Source organism: Notolepis coatsorum (assembly GCF_963971535.1).
Source record: "Notolepis coatsorum genome assembly, chromosome: 12".
In the NCBI taxonomy this organism is placed as follows: domain Eukaryota; kingdom Metazoa; phylum Chordata; class Actinopteri; order Aulopiformes; family Paralepididae; genus Notolepis; species Notolepis coatsorum.
The window spans coordinates 17,242,072-17,264,250 of record NC_140176.1 but is presented as its reverse complement, the minus strand read 5'-3'; the positions used below and the strand labels follow the sequence as shown (position 1 = coordinate 17,264,250).

At 43.8% G+C, this 22,179-nt stretch overlaps 1 protein-coding gene across 1 annotated transcript in view; it reads left to right on the top strand.

The window, feature by feature from the left end:
- Positions 1–5,049: 5,049 nt before the first annotated feature.
- Positions 5,050–22,179, top strand: part of pld1b (phospholipase D1b) — a 65,899-nt gene continuing 48,769 nt past the window's right edge. Inside the window, exon 1 of the mRNA XM_084325757.1 lies at positions 5,050–5,214. The gene's annotated coding sequence lies outside the window, so the exon portion shown is untranslated. The remainder of the gene's footprint in view (positions 5,215–22,179) is intronic.

Here is a 22,179-nt window from a genome sequence, read left to right as displayed (position 1 = left end):
ACCTCCATTATCCCTCGCTCCTAACCAGACACTACCATTATAAGCTAGCTTTTATTCTCTCCACCACTTCTAACCACATTGTCATTTTGGATTCATTGAGACCCAGAATTCTTGCTGTAGATATTTCTTGATAAATCACATCGAGATATGTAAGAAACCAAACTTTCCGGCACATTTTTTCCGGTTGAAACCAGCGTGATGCGATCAGCTTTTTAGCTACTGTGATACCCGATAAAACCAATCTCTTTAGCTGTGGATGTACTGCAAACTCAAAAACATCATTCAATAGTAATACAGAGGGGTGTACAGGTATATTCCAAGATAAGAGTTTTGATAATTGTTGGGTCACATCTTTCCAGAATATCTTAACTGGTGGGCAGTCCCAGTACATGTGCATAAATGTCCCTTCATCCCCATTTGTACATTGGGAGCATTTGGAGTCTTGTTTAAGACCCATTCTGTTCAGTCTTATAGGAGTCGAGTATGTCCTGTGATTGTGAATATAGTTAAGATTGATTTGTTGATGGTCCGGGTTCCTTGATGTAAGTCGGACATTTGCCCAGGCTTCTTGCCAATCAAAGTCACTTGCCAGGTCTGGTATATCCCTCCTCCAGACAGAGTCTAGTTGGAGGGTTTCATACGAGGACGTTAGTAATTGATGATAAAAATCTGAAACAAAACCTCTGGAAAAAAAAATTTGTGGACATTTTCTTAATACATTTTTAACACATTCCCGGCCAGCCATTAGATGGGCCCCACTCTAGGAAGGCCACCTTTCCATTAAAAACGTTCACTGTGCGTCGCATCACTGTTTGTAGAGCTAAATCTATATTTTATATTATAGCTATGGGTCCAATGTCATTGTCAATTGACAGTATGAACCTTCCGTTCAATATGCCAGATTTAACAGATTGCAGAATGGGTACAATACAGTACGGCTCAATACACACAATTGTTAAGGGGATGCAGACCAGAGAAAGACGTTTGTCCTGTTTACATCAATCAGGGTCCCCCATTTTCAATTCATATTGACATTTATGACATACTCAACATGCATGACATTTATGGCATAGGGACATACAGGTATTTAGTACTGTTACATTTGTGACATATACGATATTCAAATATACAGTACTGTTACCCATAGATCCTGACAGAGTATATACATATGATGGGGAGGGGACTGTACATTAGGAGGGGGTGGGTGGGTGGGAGAGAAATATACATACGGTGGGGAGGAGACTGTACATTTGGAGGGGGTAGGATGAGCCTTGCACATCGAGCTGAAATTGACGTCAAATTGCTCTTACCTGTGGCCGTTTGGATTCCAAAAAGAATTTTCCAGTTATTTGATCTCCATCTGCTAGATCATTATGCCCATTGGCTGATGCCATATTCCTTTACTGCATAATGAATTCGGCGTCGCAAAAAGTATTCCATGCGATCTGGTGAAACAGAAAAGTCCGCCCGGAGCGTAAAAAATGGGACACCAAGTCTGCAACAAGGATTACTGCATTCTCGAGACGCCACCAATACCAGGATCTGGCCGGTACTGCACTTTCCATGTCCCAATATGCCTTTTCCAGCCAAAATACAGCTCCGTGACATTGAATAGGATATTAAAATCGAATAAAAGAAAAAAACTAGTTAAAAACGTATATGTGATTGGCCGTCAAGCGTCGGCTCCCAATCACGTATATATATACGTGATTGGCCGGGAATGGTGTTAATCAGAATGTCTGTTTTTAATTCATTGTTTACACAAATTAACAATAAAAAAAGAGAAGTTATATAGCTTTTAAAAACTCACATTTACCTATTGTCTGGTGTTAACTGAAAACAGATCTCCATTCCTGAAGAAACAAGAGACAATTTCACAGACAGACTGGAATTAGCAAGGTGACAGTAGCAGACAACATGTGGGTTTTAGTGATGACAGGTTTGACACTCAATCAACGAGACACTGTTTTAAATGAGAACTAAATGACCGCTATGTGTTTTTCTTTACATTACATTTATATGTCTTCATTATTGTTAAGGAGTTGTGGGAGAATTGTTCCCGGAGTAATCAAATGTAGACAGTCATGTAGGCTTGAACAAACATGGGTTTAATACCAAAGCAGGTTCAGGAGAATCAAAGAGTTACAGCAGGATGACTCAGAGAGTACACTGGCCGAGTGTCCCCCAACTGAGCTCCGGATCAACCATTGTGGTCACATTATATACAGTCTATACAGGAGGGGCAAAAGGTGTGTGTGTCCATTGTCAGTGGTCGAACTGGAAAGGTGGGTGATTGGTCTGTTCCATGGGGGGGATTTCGGGTCCATGGTTGATGTGTTTCGGGGTGGTTTGTCTGGAATGGTGAGTTAGTGTGGTTTGCTCTGCTCTGGGAGGAGGGGGGGCTTGGGTTGGTTGGACAGGAGAGGTGAGGTTGTGGGTTTTTTGGATACAATGAGGGGGGGGGGGGTAATGTATTTCGGGGTGGTTTGTCTGGAATGGTGAGTGGTGTGGTTTGTTCTGTCTCAGGCCATGGTTAGACTAGTGTTTTTGTGGTGTTTTTTTTATACGTTTTTGAATACGTTTCATGTCCCTATTACACAGAAATGCGTTTTTTGGCGTTTTTTTGTGGATACGGCTGAAACGCTAAATTGTGTTTGCGTTTTGGAGAACCGCAAAAAAACGCGCCGACAACAGCGTGTAGTCTGCACGGAGCCGTTGTTGCGAAAACGCCCATGCGCAGTAGATACCATCTGCGTGCCCTTCCGGTGACAACAGAGAGCTCCCAGCTCCGTGTCCCTGTGTCCCAAATAGCTGCAGCTACCATGTGTTGTCAAGTTATAAGGACCCCAGTCCAAGCTACAACAGTCTGCATTCCCTTAACAATTGTTTGTATTGAGCCGTATTGTATTGTACCCATTATGCAATATGTTAAATAAAGTTTACATCCATTCATTCTGCTAGCATGACCACTGGCTAACATGAGCTAGCATTAGCTATCAAACCCTGTTAGCTCAAAGCTCCTCTTTCAACCTAACAAGCATTAAACAAAATGGCCCAGTCATCTATTCACCTTTGTTTAATACACACAGCGTTGTCTCTAATGTTATCTAACCACTGATAGCTCCCGATATCATCAGTTTGGTGCTGGCTAAGTAGCGTGAGCTAACGTTAGCTTCTAGCCACAATGCTATACTGTTATAATGGCAAATTCCATTGACGTTAGCATGCAGCTAACAATGCTACCGATCTTTTTTTAGACTAAACTATCCGCTCTTGGTGGTCACTTGTGTTGATGTTAGTTTTGTTTCATCAACAAATGACAGGCAGAACACACAGTGAATGTATCCGTTTTGTTTATTGCACTTTTATTAGGCTTTGCTGAAAAAGAATTGCTGCATTGAGTAAATAGGCAAGATGGTGGCGCGGCATAGGCGCCTGCCTTGTTGACATTTTCTTTGCTGGAGCTTCCAGGAAGTGTATTGGCACATTCAAGTTATGATTGGTTGAAATTGCCTTCATGTTTGCCACCTACTGCCACCTACTGCTTTGGCAGTGTACTACATCAGTGTGCTCAGGTGACAAAAACGAAAAAAAAAACGAAAGTGTGACTCGAGGCGCACGATGTCGCGGCGAAACGCATATGACAATGATACGAAAATGAAACGAAAGGTGTAACCGCAGCCTGAGAGGGGGGGCTTGAGGTGGTGAAGGGGTGGCTGGACAGGACAGGTGAGTGGCGAGGGGTCTTTGGACACAAAGGAGGGTGGGGACGTCTTTTGTCTTCATGTTGGTGGTAGGAGATGATGAGTTTCATTCTCTCACAGAGTAGACCTAGTAAAACATACTTGATTTTGAGTTAATTACTTGAGACTTAATTTCCATCATCCTCCTCTCTCATTTCAAAGGGTTCGAGCTCAACCCTCTCAATGTCCTATTGACTGACTCTTCTTGTATTCCCAGCTCAGTGATTGAGTGGGTAGATGGAGACGGAGCGAGCAACGATCCAAGCATTAGAAGATTAGCCTTCGCAATAATCATTAAGTGTTTGACAAAGAATTACAACCGAGACCAGAATTGATGTCTAGGATAATGATTAAAACACGAGAAGAAAATAATCGTGGTGGTGTATTGATCAGATCAGGAAATGGCAAACCCACTTCCATGGAATGCCTATGTGTGTCTATGTGCCTGTGTGTTTGCTTAACTACTAACATGTGGGTGGGAATCAGAATGCTGGGTCCTCTTTGGAATGTCAACAATGAATCACGTGACCTAGCGCCGCTCGACATTCAGCTCGACACTGTGTCACTAGCACCGCTGTTCTACAGTATTATGTTTGCAGACAACTTTACCGGTGTGTCATTGGCGTTCCCGTTCTATGTGTTGCCAAAACAAAGTCTCCAATGCAAAGAATGTGTAGATGAACTTGATGGACAGTGTGTGTGTGTGTCTTGAGCTTGTTACATGTTCTTCCATTGTGCTCATTCTCTTACATTTTCATGTTTGACTTTCTCTCTCTCACACACCCCAAATGACTCTACCCTCCTCCTATTTGCACTTTGTTTACATCCTTTGTGTTAGTCTGATGTGTGGGTTGGAGTTGAGGCCATGGCTCTGGAGAAATTCACAGTATAATAAGTTAATCATCTCCAACCCACACATCAGACCAAAACAAAAGAATATAAACAAAGTGCAATACCAAGCGGGGCTCTTTTGCCTAAAGGTCACTGTTTGATGGCATTATAGATTCTACCTTTTTAAAGGGATAATTAGAATGTTCTATAATCTTACATTTTCACCCCCCCCCCCCCCCCCCACACACACACACACCACAAATTACTCTACCCTCCTCATATTTGTGAGAGACGCAGACCAAGAGGTCCCGGTCACAAGTCACTCTGGCCTTTCATTGGCCAGTCGGCGAGTGACTGAAACGTCTTGGGCCAATGATATCGCCTCCTCTCTTGGTTCATTATTCTGTGCGAGCGCTCCCACCTCCTATCTCACACACGCCTGCTGCTGCCTCCTCACTCATTCTCACACTCCTGGGAAAGAGAGCGAGAGAAAGAAACTGGGTGAGAGGACTAGGTCATAGAAGAAAAGAGACAAGGGGGCAGGGCAGAGTAGGAGAAAGGTTCCTAACTTTGTGGGAGTTTTGTTTTTTGCCATGAGAAGAGAGGAGAAGGCGTGATGGGGTTCCCTCTACGGGTACAGGTGAGTCTTATCAGTCTCTTTCTGTGAGTGGGAGGTTTAGGAAATGAAGGTAAATCAAGTATAATAACATAAGGGGTGTGTGTGTGTGTGTGTGTGTGTGTGTGTGTGTGTGTGTGTGTGTGTGTGTGTGTGTGTGTGTGTGTGTGTGTGTGTGTGTGTGTGTGTGTGTGTGTGTGTGTGTGTGTGTGTGTGTGTGTGTGTGTGTGTGTGTGTGTGTGTGTGTGTGTGTGTGTGTGTGTGTGTGTGTGTGTGTGTGTGTGTGTGTGTGTGTGTGTGTGTGTGTGTGTGTGTGTGTGTGTGTGTGTGTGTGTGTGTGTGTGTGTGTGTGTGTGTGTGTGTGTGTGTGTGTGTGTGTGTGAAGGAAGAGGAAAAGCTGCTATTTTAGTATTTGACGACGTGTTTACAGACATTCCAGCGTGTGTGTGTTGCAGAATGTTACTGGTGTGGTTAAATATTTGAGTGACTCAAATCATGACTTGATTGAAGTCCAGTGGGGACTTCTCAAAAGTGACTGAGTGAGTGAGTGAGTGAGTGTGAGGGAGGGAGAGAGAGAGATGGAGAGAGAGAGACTGTATACCTGCCAATGTGTCTATGAGGACGCAACACCCTGCCACCTGGCTGGCGAGAGATCCATTAGGCTGGTCGGTGGGGGGGTAACCGCTCCGTGGTGTACCCAATTAGGCTGAGTGCACTGCTAACTGGACTGGGCCAGCACAGAGCCCCCCCCCCCTAGGGACCACAGACCTCCGGGGAGAGGCACATGCTGTACATGATATACCCGAGGGCAGGAGTGCAGGCTTGGGGAAGTGAGACAGTGAGGGCATAGAAGTGAGGAGTTGAGTTCACTTTGATATGGAGAACTACTGTCTGAAACGGAGAACACAGAATCACAAAGCCCAAGTCCGTTTAAAACCAGCACTATGTAACGTTTTCATGAGAAAGTATTGCTGCTGGGCGGCTAGGTGGTGCAGTGGGCAAGGCACTCACCACCAATGCTGGAGACGCTGGGTTCGAGCCCAGCTCTCCACATTGTTTTCAGTTTGGCTGGTCGTCCGTACTAATACACATTGGCAGTATTAGGGGGTGGGAAACTGATGGGTGGGGATCGGGCGTTGTGGACAGCGACTCCTACAGGTCGGTTGGTGCGCCTGCGCAGTAGAATCAGGAAGCGACGGGGGCGGGGCCCCTCCAAAGCGCAGACCCCTGACGCTGAAAGATCGAGCCGCGCAGGTGAAAAGATGCGACGGCTGCTACCTCGAGTATCGGTGGGGACTCGTGCTATGTATGGCTTCGTCCACATTGCAGCCGGCTTGTGGAAGGCAAGAAACAGCGTTCGAGACGGGGGAGGGTTGAATTGAAAATTGAACGCCCAATTTCAGAATTCATACATGTTATTCCTCTGGTCTACGACGGTACAAAAACGTTTGTGAAAATGTGCAACTCTTTCCCAAAATCCAAGAACTAGTAGAGTGGTAAAACTAAAACTTCTGATGTCATCAAATATAAAGTATGAAGCTGCGCCATAGACGATGAATATTGGGAAGGACTTTTATAGATACATGAAGAACACTCATGTTCTCTGTACATTTTCAGTTTCAGAACTGAGACCACTACTATAGAATAAAGCTCATTTAGATATACAAAAAAAAAAGAGGTAACAAACGTTGTGTGGGTCCACAAAATCTGTCTCCCATTCATTGTCAGTCAGACTTTATACTTGATCACAAGTTTGATTCTTGCTTCTCTGGTTTCTGGCTTTGGGAGAGAGAGTAGCTCATATTCACAAATATTGATTGAACTGTCTCACGCCATGGAAATAACATAGTAGAATATTACGGTTTTAAGATGAGTGATGTTTTCAAATCTCATTAGCTAATTGGAGTGATGTGTAAATTCACTGCTTTTGGGTCAGCTGTCGCATGTGCATTCAAAATGTCACTCCACAAAAGACTTAATAGACCCGGGGGAGTCATGTGATGGTTCCAAGACCCACCCGGTTACAGACCAGCCTAGGGTCTCTCTGCTATAGAGAATGTGACGTCTCTGAATTTCCCCAAGGGGATCAATAAAGGAATATCTTATCTTATCTTAAGTGGACCAGGAATTATGGATGCCGGCCGCCATCTTGGAAGGAACACTTACATAAACTTCTGTTGAGAAGTCGCTAAAATTGCAAAATGTCAAAAATGGATGAAGAAAAAGAAGGTTTTGACGTTTCTCCCATAATCGTCGTGACATTTTCTGTGGCAGCGCTTCACACAGCAAGACTTCCAGGCCATCTTTTAACACAGAAAGCCGCCTGTCTCCCCCCCCCCCCCCACTCCACTAGCTCCATGTAACGCGGAAGTGCAGTGGTCTATCCTCAATCGACAGCATAAACACTAAATGCACAGGGTTGTGGTTAGTGTAGTTTGCTCATCAATTATACGATTTGGGGTAGTCGTTTTGTATATTATATTTAACGATACTATACTAAAATCAAATACCATTACATATAAACATAATTGAGTTACATGTATGATTTATTTAAATGTGTGAATATCGAATTTAAAATACATTTGAGTAGTATCTAATATACGGTACAGTACCAAACAGTACTGTATTTGCAAATTGGTATGTCATAAATGTATAGGTGTAGCAGTACTGTATATCTGTATGTCATGTATGTCATATATGTCCTGATGAATTGAAAATGGGGGACCCTGATGTAAACAAGACGAAAGTCTTTCTCTGGTCTGCATCCCCTTAACAATTGTGTGTATTGAGCTGTACTGTATTGTACCCATTCTGCAATCTGTTAATAAAGTTTGGTTGCAAGGAAAATAATGATTTTCGACCAGTTGCTTTGACCTCAGTGGTCATGAAGTGTTTAGAGAAGATAATTATCAATCTAGTGAAAACTGATGGCAGCTTTTTTTTGGATCCGTTTCAGTTTGCTTATAGGTGTAATTAGGGGTGTAAAGGTACACATATCCATACCGAACCGAACCATTTCAGTGTGTACCGTACCGTACCGAACGGCTGTGTAGTGTACCGAACGAATACAGCGGTATGTTAACCACTAAGTCGATTATTAATTTCAATATAGAATATTTGTTAACAGCCCTACAAGTACAATTAGTTACTGCACACTACATCACCCCTGAGTGGAACATGGAAAGCCAAACTTTCCCCCACTGTACCGAAAACCGTACCGAACCTTGACTTCAAAACCGAGGTACGTACCGTACCGTGGTTTTTGTGCACCGTTACACCCCTAGGTGTAATACAGGTACTGACGATGCGGCCTCAGCCTTGGTTCATTTTATATCTAAGCACTTAGAGGACCCTACCTCTTATGTCCGACTTTTATTTGTAGATAGTTCAGCATTTAATACGATACAGCTGCATCTTTTAATTGGGAAGTTGAATGGGCTTAATGTCCACCCTCTCATTATAAAATGGTATCATTCCGGGCGGCTAAGTGGCGCAGTGGGCAAGGCGCTCGCCACTAACGCAGGATATGCTGGGTTCGAGCCCAGCTCTCGGCGTTGCTACCGGCTTGGCTGGTCGTTCATACTAATACAATTGGACGTTGTGGACAGCGACTCCTACAGGTCGGTTGGTGCGCCTGTACAGCAGAATCAGGAAGTATCGGGGGCAGCGTGAGCCTCCCACGCGTTACTCCTCGCCACTGAGAGATCGCACTGTTCAGGTGAAAAGATGCGACAGCTGCCTCCTCGTGTACCGGAGGGGACACGTGATGCAAGGCTTGGTCCTCACTGCAGCCGACCAGTGGGAGGCATAGTCTAGCAACGTTCGAGACAGGACAGGGGAGAATTAAAGGGAGAATTGGCGAGGCGAAATTGGGATGGGAGAAAAATAGAAAATAAAGAGAAAAAGTGATAAATTTTTTTTTTATCATTCCTTTTTAACTAACCGTTAAAAACAGCGGGTCAGTGTTAATGGCACTCTTTCGGAATCTAGAACCCTGAACACTGGAGCTCCCCAGGGTATAGTAGGTTCCCCTGTGCTTTTTACCTTATATATACGAACAAGTGCAGAAGCCTCTATCCTAACAACCGCATCATTAAACTTTTTGATGACAATGCCATTTACCTCCTAATTAAGAATGACAGTGACTGTTGTGAAGGATCAGATTAAACCGAATATATATATTTATTTATATATATATATTTAAATAGTGTTTGTATATCGTTTGATATCCCCTGTATATTCCTTGTACAATATGCACTGAATATCCCTTTAGTCTACTAAACAGCCCATAATAGTTTCATTCTACCATTGGACGAGAACCTGGCGCCAGGTTGCCATACCCCTAGGTTCAAGTTCAATCGTGCCGCCCAACATGTCGTGGCAAGCCCCGGTTCCGCGCAGGAATATGTCTGGCGAAATACGAATGGTACTATTTGTTCATAGCGCATATATATATGGCGCAAGTAAAGTATAACTTTCTTTTAGTCCAGTTCTTTACCCTCCAACAGAGTGACAGACGCGAAGCCTCACCCACGACGCACGTGTGGTGTAGTAAGGCCTACTTGGCCTCAGAATAGTCATTGAGATATCGTGTGAATTAATAGTTGAATAGTCATAGTTTGGCACTATACCGTCGAGTTGGACGTATTCTATTAAGCTAATAATAGTCTATTTATGTATGGTGCATCGTTCGGTTAGAGTTATAAAGTTATCAGTACCCCCATCGTTCCTGACGTTATCTGGACGCTTAACCAGGCTGGGCAGACCCCTAGTGGTGCTTGCATCCGAGGAGCTCCGGGCCAGGGCGACTGGACCTGTATATTGGATTACTCTACCCGGACGACGGCGAGCCTTCCCCGGCTTGGATTATGCTTTGGGTGCTTTGATTATTCCATGGATAACGGCCAACACTGCGGAGTGTTGGAACTACCCCCCGGAGAGGACTCCAGGTGAGACGGCGCTCTACACCAGTGAGGTCGCCTCACGTCTCTCCGTTGTGGACCGGCAGCTACCGTCCACCAGAGGGTCCAGCTGTATTCGTCTGCGGACCGAGGTTCTGTGGGCACCGTGTTCAAGACTTTGAATTCTCCCAAGAAACCGTCGGCCAGATGGGATACCGCCAGCGGCTTCTCTAACCCCCCCCTCCTACTGTCTTACAACCAGCGGGACCCCCCCCCCCCTTAGTGTATCCAGCTATAATCATTTAAGTACCATCGCTATCGTTCCTAAATATCCAGGTTGTATACTTACTCCCTGCGTAACCAGAGATTGGACATTCAATGTTGATTTACCTACGAATACTCATTTGCCATACAAGTGCATATTTCAAATCATAAGTGTAAACAAGTGAACGTTGTATATACCTTTTGCTATATTAAATATTCGATTTGTACATTTGTGTGGATTCGTTTCATCAGGTGGGAAAGTGTTCATCATACTTATATCATGTACTGAATGGCCAGAAGTTAAAGTACAAGAGGTAGTGGTATTAAATACCATATCTAACAATACAGTCAGGGAATTGTACCCCTCAGTTACAGTGACCTAGCTGACTATTATTCTGAAATCCAGTGGTTTGTAAATTGGTGCGACAATAACTGTCTGGTTTTAAATGTTAAGGAGATGGTGTTTGACCCCAGAGGCGTTGGGGACCACAGGCCTGTGGTCATCCGCACACAGTCCATCTCGCAGGTCTCTTCATATAAGTATCTTGGGATTTTTGTTGATAACACACTACCTGGAACACCCACGTAGACAGCCTGTGTAGCAGACTACAACAATGACTGCACTTTCTACGCCGCCGAGTTCACGGTGTAGATCAAAAGTTAGTTAGTTTTTTACCAATCTGTGTTAGAGAGTCTCATCAGATACGGTATTGCAGCTTGGTTCGGCAACCTGTCTGTACAACTAAAACTGGTCCGTCTGATGCAGACTGCATGGAAGATCATAGGGGTGAAAGGTCACCCATCCCTGCAGTCTATTTTTGAACAGGCTACTCTAAGGCAAGCCAATAGAATTGTCTCGGACCCCTCCCATGTCTTACATGCCGAGTATGAGCTACTGCCCTCTGGGAGGAGGTTTAGAGTTCCACGCTCTAGACTAAACCGGTTTAAAAACTCCTTTATCCCAATCTCACCTTTAAATAGTGCCAGATAAATGGCCGGCAATTATTGAATAACCGATATTTGGTCATTATATTATAGATATCCGATAATCGACATTTGGTTATACTATTACTATATATATATGTGGTGTTGCCAGACATCCTGCTGTGCAGGTACTTTATTGTATCTTTTATATTGTTTATCTCCTCTGTTTGGAGTCTGTTGCGTCATGTCTGTATGTATGTGTCTGTGGCTGCAGTATGGGTGTAAGCCCAAGACAAATTTCCCAGCTGATGGGACAATAAAGTGACTCTTGACATGACTTGACACATTCTCTATAGGGTGTTTCTCAAGGTAGCTGTGTTTAATACGGTTCCACTTATTCAATCGATCTGACATTTGAACGAGATTCGCATTTTGAATTTAGAAAAAAATTACTGCAATCGCCACCGTACACTACAAACCCAGTCTTGAGTAAATGCACCGTGGCTGAGAGGACACTGTTACGAAACGGAAATAGCCAGAACAACAGACACAGAGTACACTATACAAACTCATGATTAGATTACCTGGCTCAATGTTGACCGAGTATATTGTACAGTGATCCTGGCGTGTTTACCCAGTGCTAGACCGAGAATTGGAAGAAGAGATTTATTTCACTCATGAGCATCATTATATACAAAGTCTGTGTCACACACACACACACCGCTTCAATGGCTGTTGCAACTCTTCATCATTTCCACAATACACAATTGAGGGCATTATACATACATAAAGTACATGTTGACATGTTAAAGGGATATTTCACTTCAGTAGAACATACCTCTATTGGGGGGGGGGGGGGGGTGCGGAATGGTTGAAAGGGGGGCCTTGAGGTGTTCTTGGAGGGTGTATGTTATCTGTTTTTAAATGCCAGTTTTGTCCGACATTCAAATGCACATTTTCATTAGACTTGCTTTTACCAGCATCATCTGAAGCTTTCTTCTTTACGAGGCTTTCCTTGCTAAAGAAGAGGCATTTTTTTTTTTTTTTTGAATCGCTTGCGCGCAGCTTTCCATCGTCTCCTACGGGACAGAACAGGGCTCCAGTGCTTCAGGCTCGACTAACTTCTCTGCCGCAGTTCTTTTAACGAGCACCAAAGTAGAAAGCTATCCTACTTTTGCGCAGTGGCACATTGGAAAACAGTGCTTTATAGCCAGAGAGAGGGGGGACTCACTCGGCCGAGAGATAAGAGTGCTTTATAGCGAGAGAGAGAGAGAGAGAGAGGGGGGGGGGGGGACTTGGACGGAGAGAGAGATTGCAGCAGCATCCACCTTGTTTTTTTAAGTCTTTATAAGTCTTTATTTGTCATGCAGATTTAACACACACACACATGCACTGAGTCGCTGATGAAATGTTCTCTGCACTTCCCATCCAGTCGTCCTTCCCCCCCCCCCCCCCCCCCCAAGGGCAGCCGGGAGCAGACAAGGGCTGCAGCGTGCGCCACGCCCGGGGACCAATCCATGTGCTCCTGTCCGTCTCCGTCAGGGACGTGACAGCGTTGGCGATCTGTTGTGCATGTTTTTCCATTGGGTTTATCTTATCGGAAGGGGAAACCCTTGCGAGCACGGGGGGAGAACATGCAAACTCCACACAGAAAGGCCTGTGTGGGTAACTGGCAACATGGCAACCTGGTCCCCAAGCGGGAATCGAGGTGAAGCGACAGTGTTAACCACTACACCACTGTGCCGCCTGTCTATAGAACAGTGGTCTGTACAGTCGGCTCTCCTTGCTCCTTGTTAGATAATTTATATATGATCGCAGCCTGTTCAAAAGTGGAACTTTGATTTGCCCTTTGGATACAAATAAAATGCAGCCATTTACCATTTGATGGCGTCAGATGGGCTACGGCTGAAGCCAACTTCTCTGCAACCCGCAGTGAAGAAACTGGCAGAGAACCACCAAGCGCAGGGCTCACACTGATGTTCAAAGCAATTTAGCTTATTTACTTCCAACATTGGGATGAATAAGCCTTTAGGATAGCCTATACAGTATATCCTTCTGCTTTGTTCCACCAGCCTCCAATGTTCTCTTTGGCAGACTGCTCTTGTTTGGTTGGAACAAGAATGTCTTCTTGTTCGGCATTAGTGTCAAATTGCTGCCTTCTGATTGGCTAGTGTTTGTGATCAATAAGAATATGGCGCTGATGAGACCTATTAACACATTGGGTGCCAGGCTTTTTTCGGGCCCCATCTATTCACTGCCACGCTTTAAAAGATCCATCACCTTGTTTGTAGAGCTATAACTATATTCTATATTATAGCTATGGATACAATACTATGGTCATTTGACAGTGACTTTCTTCCGGTCAAGATGCAAAAAAGAGAAAATGTTTCCATGCATACATTTGCGCGTTATACCGTGGTGAATATAAATATGTTTTTAGATCGGTCTGGGGTAATTCCCGAAATGCTGAGGAATAGCCTTATGCGTGTATTATACTATAACCGTTGCCGTTTCTTGCCTGGACCCACTATTATTTTCAAATCAAATCTAAATCATAGGTATTATGTTTCATCATGAATGCATGAAAGGGGGGGGGGGGGGGGTTGATGCTTTGTTAGTCACCAACGGCATACGTTGTTGACTAACGTTACACACACACACGTTCGGATCGAGGTTAAGACATGCTTGGATCAACGCAAGATTGATATCATATAGAAAATAGGGAAACAATGTCCAGGCGTGCACTCCAGGTTTTTCAAATTTATTGGCAGCCTGAAATCATATCATGACATTTCGTTGTGAACACACCTTCTTCAGAATGGCTTGCATATCATATAGCCCTTACCTTGACTAGGAAGTTTGTACCCCAAAAAGAATATTCCAATTATCTGATTGCGATTCCAAGTATTGATGTCCATCGTGTCGCCAACATAATCCACCACACATCATGCATCGGGAGCATTTGATTATTCTCAATCCGACTGTTCTAACCGCTCCCCTTGCACGAAAAAAATAAAACGACCCGGAGACATTAGATTGACGCACAGGCCAAGATACAAGGTTTCAAAGGGTGCTCGATACCGCCGCCTAGCTGGATGCGGCCGGTATTGCACTTTGGCAACCTCAGACTCATTCCCTATGGTAACACCAGGCTCCCTGGATGGATAATGAATACAAATATCGAAAAAAAGGAAAAGATATCCAAAAACGTATTAACACGTGTTTGGCACCCAATGTGTTAAAGTTGGAATATCAAATTCTAACCGTTGCATCTCCTCGTTCACTTTTATTTATTTATTTTATTTGGTAAATAAATGGGTATTTTGAGGTCCAAGTCTAAATATCATACTTCTGAATTATAAACAAACAATTCAGTAATATTATTCTGTGTAATATATCCAACGGTACTTGTTTTGGCGCTAATGTTGCCGTTTTCAAATTGGTATACTGTAGGAACAATTTCTCACTTGAGGTGTACTGTAGTTTGACCAACTGTCAACTTCTCACAGAATGTTTCTTCCAGCAAGGCTGCACGTAACCTTGGTAACCACTCCCGGCACATTCCACACAAGGCAAAGATACACAGCACACTCAAACCTAGTGACCGGATCTGGTTTTATTTTTCAATGGTAATAAATCTGTGAAGATACTTCAAATGCCAAAACAAACACGTACATTTGACTCAGAAATCTGAAATCTGCACAGCAGTAGTTTGTTTAATTCACAAGTATGATATTTAGACATGGTCCCCAAAACAAATGAAAGTGAAAGAGGAGCCCGACATCTGGGAAGAATGTGTGTGTGTGTGGGGGTGAGTGTACAACTGCAAAAACTACAGCTCTGAGCAGGCACGCGGGAAGTCATTCAGACTTGGGGGTGCGGTCGGAGTCGGAGATAAATAATAATAATAATAATGTCATATTAAATGCATGCGCGAAGCGCATCATTCGTGATTTTCCATTAATTTGAAAGATCAATATTTTATACAACAGACAAACTTGAACACCAACATGTGGACAGTTCACACACGAAATGCAGCAGTTTTTTCTCTAATCAGAAGACGATTTATTGTCGATTTAGACTCAAGCGGCAACAACTAGCGTTTGGACTTTCGTTTCGCACACCGCACAGGATCGTATAACCAATGCAGAGTATAGATTAAACAGATTAATGATGTATATATTAATGAATATAGGCTTCTAACAGTCAGCGCTAGTGACAATTTACACATTTTTGTGACAGAATGAAGTGAACAAACAGACACGCAACCATCAGAAAATATTAATTTCTTTATTTGAAATATTTATTTCGAACATGTAATAATAGTATACAAACTAAGAGTAACTGAACTTTGTGTGTGTGTGTGTGTGTGTGCGTGTGCGTCACAACAACAATCGCTGTCCGTGGTGCTGAAACATTAACCAAGTGAGCACGGCGCACTGCGCAGGCCGCAGGAGCGATAATAAACACACATTACCTATTCCGAAGACTGTAGAACACAGAAGGTGGTCTTGCGTTCAGGAGTGGTGGAAATAAACTCCTTCATGACAACATGAATGTCCAGTGAGTCCAGAATATCCTGATGCATATGCTGCCTGCGTCTGTGTCCATCGGCAGGGACTCAGACTCTGAGTCGAGTGTATTTATTTTTTTGCCTTTGGCGGGCTCATTATTATTAAAGAAATCAGATATTCGTTTTTGAGACATTTCTTTTCTGAGACACAAGTAAACACACTACTGTTTATTCAACCTCAACTCAAGTCCTCATCCTTTACGGCTTCGCACCGAAAACCACGTCACGTAGTAGGCGTCGCCGATGTGTGTGTGACCATAGATATATATAGAACATATATATATCTATGTGTGTGACTGTCTGTGCCGCGCGTTGCAATTGTGCATCACAGTCAGACTCAGATCAGATACACATAAAATATCATTAAATAGTGGATTTTAACCATTTAAAAAAAAACATGTTTTAGACTGCTTACACTAAAATGTTAACACTATGGGTGCCGGCCAGAAATCCGGAAAATGACTGTGGATTGCCAGCGCTATTTGTCTATGGAGAAATTCCCCTTCTTTGCAGGGCTATAACTTTTTAAATTCTATTGCTACATTGCCATTATTAGGGCCCATTCAAAGTCCTATATGTATTGTTCATTGTGTAGCAACGTTAAACTTTTTCATTCACATATTCATAGTAAAGTATGGTCTAATGTATAAGTATGTTTTCATCTCTTTCTGCAGCTTTCTCCAGAACGTGATATATAGCCCCAAATGCATTATATTGATGATGAAATACAGTTTGATGGCAATCGGGGCGATATAAAAAATTTCAATTGGACGTACTTCTAGAATGATCTACGTATGATCTGATGATGACCGGATGGGCGGGGGATCGTTTATAATTCTGTGGGCAGCGTTATATCATTCATCTAGTGTGGGTGATATGTTCATCATAACAGTTTATATGGAATACGATCAAAAATAACGCTGAATCTTACCGTATCCTCCTCGCGCCGTTGGGCGATGAGCGTGGAACAGTCATTTACCTATTATGGTATGTAGAAATATCGGGTCCATTTCCAGCTTGTATAATAGTATATAATTATGTCCAAATCATGTTGTTTATCGAGTTATTGGCAATCGATCGCTATGTATTGTGTCGAGATCGAGTCCCGGTAGCCAAACAGAGTGCCCGGAAGTAATACGGCCGACCAGCACAACCTCCATAGCACTTCCTGTTTGGCGATTGCGCCGATCGGCCACCAGATGGCGCTCCTGAACCGCCAGAGAGCTCAGTGGGTCCTCCTGGTGGATCTCAGGCCAGCGGAGGGGAAATATGAATCCGATCGCAGATTTTTGAAATATTGATATAAGGACGCTCACAGCGTCCTCCGGCAACTTGAGCATGGCCGGGAATGACGCTTTTTTTTTTTTTTTTTTTTGTCTTTTTCCCCCTCCATTTTCCTCCGATTTTTCTCCCATCCCAATGTTAGTCGTATGCCAATTCCCAGTCCCTTCCTGGTCGCTGCGCACTTACCCCCCACAGTCAGATCATCTGGGAGAGTGGAGGCTACCACGTGCTTCCTCCGACACACGTCCAGCCAATCACCGCTTCTTTTCACCTGGCAGCGCGGATTCTCATCGAGAGGGCGTAGCGTGTGGGAGGACCACACTATCCCCCTCAAGTCCTATCCGCGCTTAGCAGGCGCCCCGACCGAACTGTAGGAGTCGCTGTTTACAACGACCCGGACCCACCCCGCCAGCTTCTCCCACCCTCTAATACAGCCAATTGTATTAGTGCAGACGGCCAGCCAAGCTGGTGACAACCCCGGAGCTGTGAGCTGGATTCGAATAGGCGAATCCAGCTCACAGCTCCGGGGTTGGTGACGAACGCAATCTCCGCTCGGCCACCTAACCGCCCTAGGAATGACGCTTTTAAGCGTTTTCCGGCAGTCAAAGTGTTAACTAAAAAAATTTAAGTTTTGTATTAATCTTTAGTAAATCTTCTGACGCTGCTTGCAGTTACACTCCCCGCCAGCAGGGGGTGCTGCCGCACCCGCCGCACCTGTAGTTCCCGCGTCCCTGGCTCTGAGATAGAATAGAAAAAATAGAAAGCAGGGCTGAGCTTCGAAGCTTTTTTTGGCAATCGAAGCTTCGGGGCCGAGCTTCGATTTTAATTCGAAGCTTAAAAAAAATTATTATAATATTATTATTATATATTTTTTTTATCTTATGTTGTGGGACTTGTACAGCACTTTGGTAAACGTTGTTGTTTTTAAATGTGCTCTATAAATAAAGTGGATTGGATTAATTAATTAAGTAGCCCCTTTCGTGACTGTGACGCAGCCAACAAGGTTTCACTCGGCTGCGCTGCCTGGGTGCAGTGGGGCTGCTCTCACAGCCAACGACATGACATTACATAATTATGTTGCAACCTTCGTCTATCAAGCAATAATTTATAATTTATAATTATATCAGACAATGCACCTACAAAAGCAGATGATTACAATTAAATTAACCAACTTGGTAACACATTAGTCATAGCAGCATAGGCATAGCCTTATTAATGTTTTGTGTGGCGTCGCCGTTGTGTACAACGATACTTAAGTTTTTTAGGTGATTTGACAAAGTTGTTGTAGAGTTGTGATATGCCATTTTCTTCTGGCATATCTGGCACTCGGCTTTTTGGGCATTGTCTTTGCATATTTTAAAGTGTAACCACACGTCTGATGACTTCTTCGTCGACATGTCTGCTGCACATGTCCTTGTTGTTTTCAACACCGATAATCTCCACGTGCTTGTTGTAGAGAGGTGGAGTCGAGGCGCCGCTTACTTTCGTTTAATTGGAATGGAGGCGGGAAGGCGCAGCTTACTTTTGTTTCATTGCAAAAGGAGGCACAAGCTTCGAACATAAAAAAAAAATCGAACTTAAAAAAAAAAAAAAATTACTTCGATTTTTTTTTATGTTCGAAGCTTGTGCCATCGAACGAAGCTTCGAAGTATTTAAGACAGCCCTAGAATAATGACGCTATGGTATTCTTTTATGGGGGGGGGGGGGTTAGAAAGGACAGGTATTGTACTCTACGAGCCTCAACCTTGACTCAATCTGAAGCGAGGCAGTGAAGGAGCTAACCAGAGCCAGGTGGGACACTGCGCACTCTCTCTCCCCTCTCGGACAGGAGAGAGGAGACATATTTATTTCAAAAGGTATTCCACAAGAGTGTATCAGAAGCTACTGTAGTGGTAGTGTAACCCAAGCCCTTGGTGTTTGGTTTGGACTGGTATTAAAGAGAGAGACAACCTACTGAACCCAGAAATATGAGCACTTGAGCGGTTTCCCAGCATGCTTTGCCCCCCCCCCCCCCACACACATCCAGCGGTGGGTTTGATCCGTCTAATCTCGGCTCCCTGCTGAAAGTCTGCCTCTTTTCTCTTTATTGGCCGATTCCCTTCTTTTCTTTCCCTCTTTCTTATTCTCCTCTCTCTCTCTCTCTCTCTCTCTCTCTCTCTCTCTCTCTCTCTCTCTCTCTCTCTCTCAGGGTATGTTTCCCAACACCACCGGTTCAACCAGAGTCATTGTTCAATGTCTGCAGGCGTGAATAGCACCCATGGACACACCTCCGTCGTTCAGAGACAGACGCACACACTGTCACCTGCAGGCGTGAATAGCACACATCCATATTAGAACGCTTTCTCACACACACACACACACACACACACACACACACACTAGGGGTGGACGGTAAACGGTATACGGTATAAACGGTATGAATTTGCGCTACGGTATGGATTTTGACTATACCTTCATACCTTGTGACCGGTAGACTAGAGCAGCTAGTCACAGCAGTAGCAATGACGTTAACATTACTTGACGATTCACTCAACGTTTGCAGTGGTCGTTGTAATAGTGTTTAATTGTACTGAGTTTTTCTCCACTTGCTCACGGACCTTGCCATATAGTTTGGTCATTTCAATTTGGCTAAGGAGGCTGAGAGGAGACTTGCTTTAGCGCAGCAATGGGCTAACGTTAGCCGTGACTCATTCTAATGTGACTCCGCTGCACCAGTTTCATTAGTGAGGAAAGGGGGGGGGGGGGGGTTATATTGACTAAGCTTGACAAGAGGTTCAAAGATAACTTCACATTTATTGGCTATTCGTTTCTTTATATTGCTTTATCCATTGGGCTGCTCTCGTTTCCAACTCTGTGTGTTGACAATGACATCCTGGTGTGACATCATCAACTACGGCAACTTAGGACGCTAAGGACGCAAACCTCAAACTCAAACCTATTACATCACGCTCTCACGCTCTCTCTCTACGTTGTCAAACATGTACACTAAAGTTAAGTTATGTTGGAGTTTTATTGTGTTTGAGTTGTTTGAGGGAAATAAACCTCCTGTCCTGCAGTAGTTTTTATTTTCACTTTGTGCCGCTTGATTTTATTGTATTTCATGAAAAAGTGTTTTTCAGAGATGGAAGTAACTTGAGAAAAGGTTTCTATTGCAGTTTTGCACAATACATTTTAACTTTTACATTTAGTCATTTAGCTGACTCTTTTATCCAAAGCGACTTACAAGTTCTGTACGACAAGTCATCAGGAAGGGCACAACTCTAATTTAAAGAACAATAAATGTTCTTTAAATACCTCTGTACTATGTGAAATATGTCCTAGTAATACAAGAGTACAGTAATAGAAGCATTTATATAGACATTTTAAGATAAATGAATATACCGTGATATATACCGTTACCGTCTATGCTCCAATTTATACCGTGATATACATTTTAGACTATATCGTCCAGCCCTAACACACACACACACACACACACACACACACACACACACACACACACACACACACAGCTTCTGTAACACAATGGAACAATAGAATTGACAGTATTCCTGGGGCGGCTACGTGGCGTAGTGGGCAAGGTGCTCGCCACGAATGCGGAGACGCTGGGCTCGCCTGTTCGAGCCCAGCGCTCCACATTGCTTTCAGTTTAGCTGGTCGTTCATACTAATACACATTCGCCGTATTAGGGGGTGGGAAACTGATGGGTGGGGATCGGGCGTTGTGGACAGCGACTCCTACAGGTCGGTTGGTGCGCCTGCGCAGTAGAATCAGGAAGTGTCGGGGGCAGCGTGAGCCTCCCACGCGTTACTCCTCGCCACTGAGCGATCGAGCTGCGCAGGTGAAAAGATGCAACTGCTGTTACCTCAAGTACCGGAGGGGACTTGTGCTATGTATGACTTAGTCCACATTGCAGCCGGCTTGTGGGAGGCAAGAAACAGCGTTCGTGACAGGGGAGGGTTGAATTGGATCATACGAAATTGGGATGGGAGAAAATATAGAAAATGTGAGAAAAAGTGGATAAAAAAAAAAAGAATTGACAGTATTCCTCAAGTGAAAGAGGCTGCTACAGGCAGAGCATGCTCTCTTTCGCAAAATATTGACGATGTGTTTGCGTGTTAGCCCTTATAACTGCGTTGTGTGTGTGTGTGGTTTTTGTGGTAATACAGTACAGCTTACTGAGGTACAGTATGAGCCATTTGATTTCCATACAGAGAGAGAGCGAGAACAGAGATCAGGTGATTTGATTTTTTTCAGACTCCTGAGTTCCTGGTTGGCTGAGCTCACCTGGAGGAAGTACGTTTCCTAAACAGTGACCTTTATTTGAATTGGTTGGCGATACAAGCTAGTGTGTGTCTGTGTGAACATGACCTCTGTGTCAGTGGGTTGGCGGTTGAGTTGGGAGTAACAGAGGAATGAGTAACAATGTCATCGTTGCTGGGAAGAGGAGGAAGTGAGAGCAGACGTTAGGGTAAAAATCAAGACTTCACTTCCTGCCGATTGGAACCCAAACAAACAAACTAAATAACTTGAGCGAGCAGATATGAATGAGTTCTGGGACAGTGAATGGAGTGACCTCATGGTTGAGATATTATATATTATATGATCCGTTTTTAGATCCAGTGGTTAAAAAAAAAACAATAACATTTATCACATTAATGACAACAATCACCAATACTAACACGAGTAAAAATAAATCCACCAATGATTTTCTTTCTTCAGAATTGTATTATTGAAGGAAACTGTAATGGACTGTTTAAAGATTAACTCTCACTGGCTCAGATGGATGGCTATGGCCAGGATACGGTCAGGATACAGGACACGGAACTGGAGAACACTTATTAACACGTATTTCAATGGCCTGTGGGTGTGTGGTTCTGCAACACAGCGCAATGAGGCAATGTTGTAAGAATCAAGTATGGGACTCAAAGTTACATAACAATATAATGACCTCTAATGGTCAAGAATACATTACACACACATGCTAATTATGCTACTTTAAACACAATCGGGTTCCATATGCTACAACAATGCAACAACTCT